Genomic DNA, 7,786 nt, shown 5'->3' with positions numbered 1-7,786 from the left:
TCACGGTTATGGATGAGCACTTTGACCATACGCCCCAGACTACGGAGGTCTTTACCGACACATCTTCTAGATCCTGTCTAGAAACTGATCCTGAAGAGAAAAAAACAAAAAGCTTAGAGAGGACGGGAATCGAACCCGGGACAACATACGTTCAAGGTATGCGCTCTACCACTGAGCTACAACTCAAAGCCTCACTCCAGACCTCTTTCCAGCCTATATGAACTGACAGAGACTCAAGCTACTTTTTATAGTGCCTGAAGATATTTATATCACATATTTGCATATCATTATCGACAATTTTTATGTCATCACTTCTATGGGAAAAGAATCGATTTCCAATGCAAACAAAACAAGAACAAGAACCACAACAAATTTTGTGCTCTGCAAAACATGGCAGACCTACATCACTTGAGACTATTGTGCTAAATTCATTAGAATGTGCTTCAGAAGGATTAGGAACATCAGGCAATATTGAAGCAGGGATTGGGTAGATGGCATTCTGAGGTTGGGTACAGCGAATCTACGGTTGCCTTTAGTCTTCTGGGCCTCCCTTCTATGGAGCCTACCAGGAACTCTCTCAGACCCAGGCTCTGCGCCTGCCCAAATCCGGGTATAAATTTTATCTTAGGCAACATTGTACATTTACAAATGTTCTGAGGAAGGAATAACCTTGAAGATCAAACGCAGGGTCAAGTGAAGAAGCATACAAGAGAAGTACCTTGATCCAGCCTCTTAAGGAAACAGGAAACAGTTTTTTTTTGTTTTGTTTTGTTTTTTTATCATTAGGTCTAGCTTATATCAACTCGACAGAAGACTTTAATTCTACTATAGAGGTCACAGGCTGTGCATTTTAATCAGCTATATTTAGCTATTTGAATCACTGAAATCCAGGGTATAGAGTAATGTTGATGACATAAAAGTTAATGGTTGGACAGCATACGACCACAAAACAAAGTAGACATCAGAAAGGAGATCCACAAGTGGTGTAATAGCCTAGGTGGTGGCCAGAAGCGGGTGACAGGCATCCTAATCACCACATCTCTCTCATTCTACTTATGGACACCCTGCATTCCCTGCATCTGACCATGCACATATTCTGTACACACAACCCAGCCTCAGAAGTCCTTTGGTCTCCAAGTTTCTGTCCACAATTTCTCCTTATTTCTCACGGCACAAATATGTCTGTTTTGTGCAGCTTCTCATCCAGCATCGAGAACATTCTGGGTCAAGAACAAGTTGTACCCATGTTCATGTCTTCAGTTGTTATTTTCAATTATGTCAGTTATGTGTGTAAAGTTGCTACATTGAAATAAGGACCTTCCCTTGGTGCTTCGGGAGCAGTCCTGGCAATTCTTGCTGCGTTCTGCACCACGATTCCAGACCGGAGGCTCCTTATCATCTTCCTCTGCGTTTTTGCCTTCATGGTAGGCAATGCCTTAAAAGAAATCATTGTCTTGGAACCAGCAGGGAGGATTCAGGGATTTGATAAGTTTTTATTTTGGAGACGCATCTTGTTGGAACTCTCTTTGGAATAAGGTATATCCTATATTGTCATGACCTCATTTGAAAGAACTAGACAGCCTCAAGTGAAAATCAGGCATAAAATAAGGACTAAGGACCCCAAGAAAGGAGATGGCTCTAAGTGAAACAAAAGACTTGAGACAGCTGTGAGTGAAACAAAGGAGACCACTATTATGGTGCATCTGACACTTGCTGCCTGATATAGTCTCAGCATTGGCTGCCGCAGTGTTTTTAATGTCCTCAGTGTATGTCTAAACAGCACACTATGACAAAATTGTGACACAGATGAATAAAACTCTACAAAATAACGTGCTAATGTATTAGCAATATTCGATCAATCTTAGAGCACCAACCTTTCCAGCTAATTTTCTGAACACACATCGATTCTCTCTTTTTTTTTTTTTTTTTACCACTTCAAGATGTGCTTTATTCAACCAGTAATACACTTTTTGGTCCTTTGTAGTTTCTCTCCTTTGCATTCATGTCTTACTGCATTCAAACTGTGATATTAACACACCAACGAAGCATACCCTGTTGTGCCATAAAGCCATAGTACTTAGTACATAGTACTTAGTACTTAGTACATAGTACATAGTGGAAGTTAGCCACCGTTGGTCTGGGATCCATGCATCTATCTTCCGACCGTCAAGGAGAATCAAGTGCTCGCCTCTGGAAAAGAAGCTTGGCTACAGATAATGCTCCTATCACTGCATCACCTAGGTCGCCATGGAAAAGGGAGTCCACAAAGACGTTGGTTTCCATGGCAACCGCAAATGCTCCTCTCCTATTCAATAAATAGGAATGTCCCACCCAATCCTCCATTCCTTTCTCTCAAAGCAAAACCCATTCACCCAAGTCATGTATCACCCGAGGAAGCACACCCACCAGGGAAACTGCCACCAGCATGAACGCAGAGCTTCACCCAAGCTGTGAAAAAAACAATCCTGAAGGCACAGCCATGCTGCATTCAGCAGACTATGGAGGGCACATTGAAATGTCTGTATTATAGATGAACATTGGGGTTATGGTCAAAGATGTGCGATGTAACCAATAAGAACCTCGTAGCATATAGTTAAATCCTGTGATATCTTGGCAAATAAAACCAAATCACAAAACGAAAGTAGGGATGCTGGGAATCGAACACAGGACCACTGACATGCAAAGCAGTTGCTTTCCCATCCAGCTACATAACCAAAGTTCTGAGTCTCTCCATAATGACCCATATAAAGCAAGGAAGACTGACGTAACACGGCTACAGCTACAGTGAACTGCAGCATTCTTACAGCCTGTCAGGATCTGCGTCTGTTCACTGCCTACAATTAATAATTTCAAATTAAGGGCTGTTACGGGATTTTTATGCTATTTCTTTTACGAGAAAAGAAAAGATTCTCAAGAAAAAGAAAGTAATATTAAGAACAAAGAATTATTTTCTTTGGAAACTGTGAAAAATGTTTATAGAAAAATGCGCACAGGTACAAAAAGGTTAGACCAATGCAAGGCCTGCCCACTTCAGACCTGTCCACTCCAAAGTCCACAAAGACCCTAAGTCTCCATGACAACTACAATGCTCCTGCTCTCTGCATAGTAACTAGGAATGATCCACCCAATCTTCCCTTCCTTTCTCTCCAAGCATAAGTCATTCGCCCTTGTCACACGAGAAAGTACACCCACTAGGGAAACTGCCAGCAGCATGAAACCAGAGCTTCACGCAAGCTGTGCACAAATTACTCCTGGAGGTACATCCACGCTGTACTCACCAGACTATGGCAAACTCCATGGTGATATCGTCTCGATTATAGATGCACCTGGTAGTCATGGTCCTAGATGAGTGCTTTAAGCAGTAATTATACATATGTAGCATATAACCCTCCTAACAAAGTTAAATCCTGGGATATGTCACGAAGAAACTGAAGACAGAAAAAGGAGACTTGAGATGCTGGGAGTCGAACCCAGGACCACTCCCACGAAAGGTAGCTGCTCTACCATTAAGCTACATCAACAAGCCTACACGTGATTCAATAACATCCAATATCAACATAGCGAGACTGGAGCAGCATTGCTACAGTGTGCTGCACTATTCTTAGAGCAGGCCAGGATCTGCATCAACTCTTAATGGACCATTGGTAACTTCCCATTTACTGTTGTTACGGGAGTTTTATGGTATTTCTTTTATGAGAAAGGAATCTATTCTCAAAAACAAGAAAGTAATGGTATTATATAATCAGAAGCCTTTTTTTACCAACTGTGAAAATTATTTATAGAAAAATGACAACAGATACAAAAAGGTTAGGCCAATGCAAGGAACGATCTCCAGCTTCAGACCTGCTCACTTCAAAATCATGTGGGAGCCTAAAAAAATAACCCTCCCTACTTGTCCCCCTCTGACTGGAAGAACTGAGTTTTGGGTCTATGCCTGTTTCTGGTTGCTCTCCATAGTTATATAGTGACTTAGTACTGGTTTTGTGAAGTCTTTATTTTTCTGGACTCAGGATATACTGGCTCACTTAAGAATCTCTTGCCTACTTTTGCTCTGACTGCCTCCCTCTGTGTGATTCGCTGTGGGCCATACTGGGTGTCAGTCACAGGGCATTGTATGTTCTACACAAATGTTCTAAAACTGAACTACATTTCCAACCTCCCTGTGTAACTTAAACACGAGAGAGAACAGAATTCCCCCTCACGGTCACCGACATACTTTATGTCTCTTGTATGTACTATATCTATGTCTCATTTTATACATAAAAAGGCAATGTTCATTCCCTCGGGTGTGAAACGTTTCCTCATTGAGAATGTATGTGTTTTACACAGCACTTTATCGGTGTATAAACTTGTATGCAAGCACTTTATGTGACCTAACACTAGGTGCTATAGTCGGTAACTTAAAATCTATACTTCATCGGATAAGTAGAGATATTAATACAACTATTCCTATCAACACAAATATTTTATGTAATATTTTGATATCCAGGCTTGCTTAAAATTTAACTCAGATTTATAGTACATTTGAGGAGTACCTGTGTTTTATGTTCCGTGTAATATAAAACTCAAAATTTGGGGGAAAAAAAGCAATCTTAAGCTCTTCAAAACATGGCAGACCCACAATGAATTGTCAGTAGCATGTCAAATTAATAATAATGAGTGACTGCAGGGTATGTCCGGTCTGGCATAGGTTGGGAAGATGGCATTGAGGGTTTGGTTAGAGTGAGGCTGGGGCTGTGGTCATGAATGGGTGCCTCCAGTGGGCTTCGGTTACTGACATGTCTGAGACTCGGACTCCGGGGCTCTCTGACAAGGTTTGAAGTTATTTCTTGAGCAAGTAAATGTGGATTTGGAAAAGCACCGAGGAAGGATGAACCTTGAAGATCAAACACAGGGTCAAGGGGAGAAACATAGAAGAGAAGTGTCTCGATCCTGCCTCTGAAGGAAACAGAATTTTACCCTTCCTCTTACCTATTAACAACTCTACTGAAGGCATTTTTTTCACTAACGACTTCACAGGCTCTGTATTTGCATCAGCTGCTATTTGGCAGTTTGAATCACTGCAGTCCAGGATACAGAGTTATGTTGATGATATAAAAGCTAACTGTTTGGAGAAATTCTGGCCACAAAAGGGAAGTAGTCATCAGAAAAGAGAATAATAAAGAGGTGCAAAGAAGACCCATGGCTCCAATCTTATGTGGAGCACAGGATTGCTTTCTCTGGCAGCAATGGGAGGAGAGGCCCTTAGTCCTGTGTGTACTCATGCCATTACATCCATGCCAGAGACATCACAATGACAACATGAGATGGGCAAGGGGAGTTTGCCATTCTAGACACACACAGCACAATCTTTTGGATTCTGCCTCTTCAAGCCCTCAATGTGGTCCTTTGAGGTGGGCGTCATTAGTTGCTTTCCATACACAGACCCAGAATGCATTGTTCAGAATGATGGAATTCTCCAGAGGAAGGGGTCAAACCTGGCCAATACCTGTATGGACTTAGCATCAAAATGTAGAATGGCAATTTGAGAGGAGAACACTGTAGGGAAACATGGGTATTCTGAGTGATACTGATACAAATCTGTATGGAGAATAAATAAGCAATGTACCAAACATCAGATCATCACTGAAGAAGCAGCAACACAATTATAGCACTAAAAATATCATAGCAATAAGTGATTTAACTAAGCTACAGAAACCAAGACTACTTAGCATCATCAGAACCCAGTTCTCCCACCACAGCAAATACTGGATATTCCAACACACAGCAAAAGCAAGATTTGTATTTAAAATCACATATTATGATGATGATGGAGGACATTAAGAAGAACATAAATAACTCCTTAAAGAAATACAGAACAACACAAGTAAACAAGTAAAAGCCCTTAAAGTGAAAACACAAAAATCCCTTAAAGAATTACAGGAAAACACAACCAAGCAGGTGAAGGACTGGAGGAAAACCACGCAAGATTTAAAAATTGAAATAGAAACAATAAAGAAAGCACAAAGTGAGACAACACTGGAGATAGAAAACCTAGGGAAGAGATTCAGAGTCATAGACACAAGTATCACCAACAGAATAGAAGAGATAAAAGAGAGAATCTCAGGGGCAGAAGATACCATACAAAACATTGACACAATCATCAAAGAAAATGTAAAATGCAAAAAGTTCCTAGCCCAAGACATTCAGGAAATCCAGGATACAATGAAAAGATCAAACCTAAGGATAATAGGTATAGAAGAGAGTGAAGATTCCCAACTTAACAGGCCAGGAAATATCTTCAACAAGTTTATAGCCAAAAACTTCCATAGCCTAAAGCAAGAGATGCGCATAAACATATATGAAACCTATAGACCTGCAAAGATGGACCAGAAAAGAAATTCTATGGAACATTCCATCCTAAAACATAAGAATAACCCTTTTTCTCAACACCTCAAGAAACCTGCTCCAAAAGTGACCATAGAATCAGTCACAATACAGGCCACAAGAAAAAGAATAAGATTGAAAGTATTCCATGAATGTTTTCAGACCAACACAACTAAGGCTGGTCTTCAATAACAAAAAAGGACAGAAAGACCACATACATATTGAAGTTGAGCAACCCTCTACTCAATGATAACTTGATTGAGAAAGAAAAAAAGCAATTCAAGTTTTAAACTTTAATTAAAATGAAGGAACAACATGCCAAAATATATGGGACACAATGAAAGTAGTGGTAAGAGGAAAGTTCATGGCTCTGAGTGCCTCCAGAAAGAAACGGGAGAGTATACACTAGCGGTTTTACAGCACACCTAAAAGCTCTAGAACAAAAAAAAAAAAGCAAATACACCCAAGAGTAGTAGAGGGCAAGAAATAATCAAACTCAGGGCTGAAATCAACCAACTAGAAACAAAAAGAAAAAGATAGAACAATCGTTAGCACAACTAACCAGAGGGCACAGAGAGAGTATCCAAATTAGCAAAATAAGAAATTAAAAGAAAGACTTAAAACTAAATCTGAGAAAATTAAAAAAAAATCATCAGATGCTACTGCGAAAGCTTATACTCGACAAAACTAGAAAATGTGGAGGAAATGGACAGTTCTCTAGACAGATACCAGGTTCCAAAGTAAATCCAGATTAGATAAACCACATAAACATTTCCATAACACTTAAAGAAATAGAAGAAGTTACTAAAAGTCTCCCAACCAAAGAGACCCCAGGACCAGATGGGTTCAGTGCAGAATTCTATCAGATCTTCATAGAAGCAAATTTCCTGAACAAAACACCAATGGCTTATGTTCTAAGATCACAAGTGGACAAAAGGGATCTCATAAAACTGCAAAGCTTCTGTAAGGCAAAGGCTTACAGAAGGACAGTAGGACAAAATGGCAACCAAAAGATTGTGAAAAGATCTTTACCAAACGTACATCCGATAGAGGGCTAATATGCAAAACATACAAAGAACTGAAGACAGTACACTCTAAAGAGCCAATTAACCATATTTAAAAATGGGGTACAGGGCTAAACAAAGAATTCTCAGGTGAGAACTATCGAATGGCTGAGAAGCACCTAAAGAAATGCTCAAACTCCTTAGTCATCAGGGAAATGCAAATCAAAATAACCCTGAGATCCACCTCGAATCAGTCAGAATAGCTAAGATCAAAAACTCAGTTAACAGCAGATGCTGGCGAGGATGTGGAGAAAAAGGAACATTCCTCCATTGTTGGTGGGATTGCAAACTGGTACAACCACTCTGGAAATCAGTCTGGAGGTTCCTCAGAAGATTGGACATTAAAGTACCTGAGG

General features: G+C 40.1%; 1 pseudogene; it reads left to right on the top strand.

Annotated features, from left to right (window-relative positions):
- The first annotated feature begins 8 nt into the window (after positions 1-8).
- On the top strand, positions 9-1,646 carry Parl-ps2 (presenilin associated, rhomboid-like, pseudogene 2; annotated as a pseudogene).
- The last annotated feature ends 6,140 nt before the right edge of the window (positions 1,647-7,786 follow it).

The sequence above is a fragment of the Rattus norvegicus genome, chromosome X (assembly GCF_036323735.1).
Source record: "Rattus norvegicus strain BN/NHsdMcwi chromosome X, GRCr8, whole genome shotgun sequence".
Taxonomy (NCBI): Eukaryota; Metazoa; Chordata; class Mammalia; order Rodentia; family Muridae; genus Rattus; species Rattus norvegicus.
The sequence above is the reverse complement of the archived record's forward strand: the minus strand, read 5'-3'. Positions and strand labels throughout refer to the sequence as shown.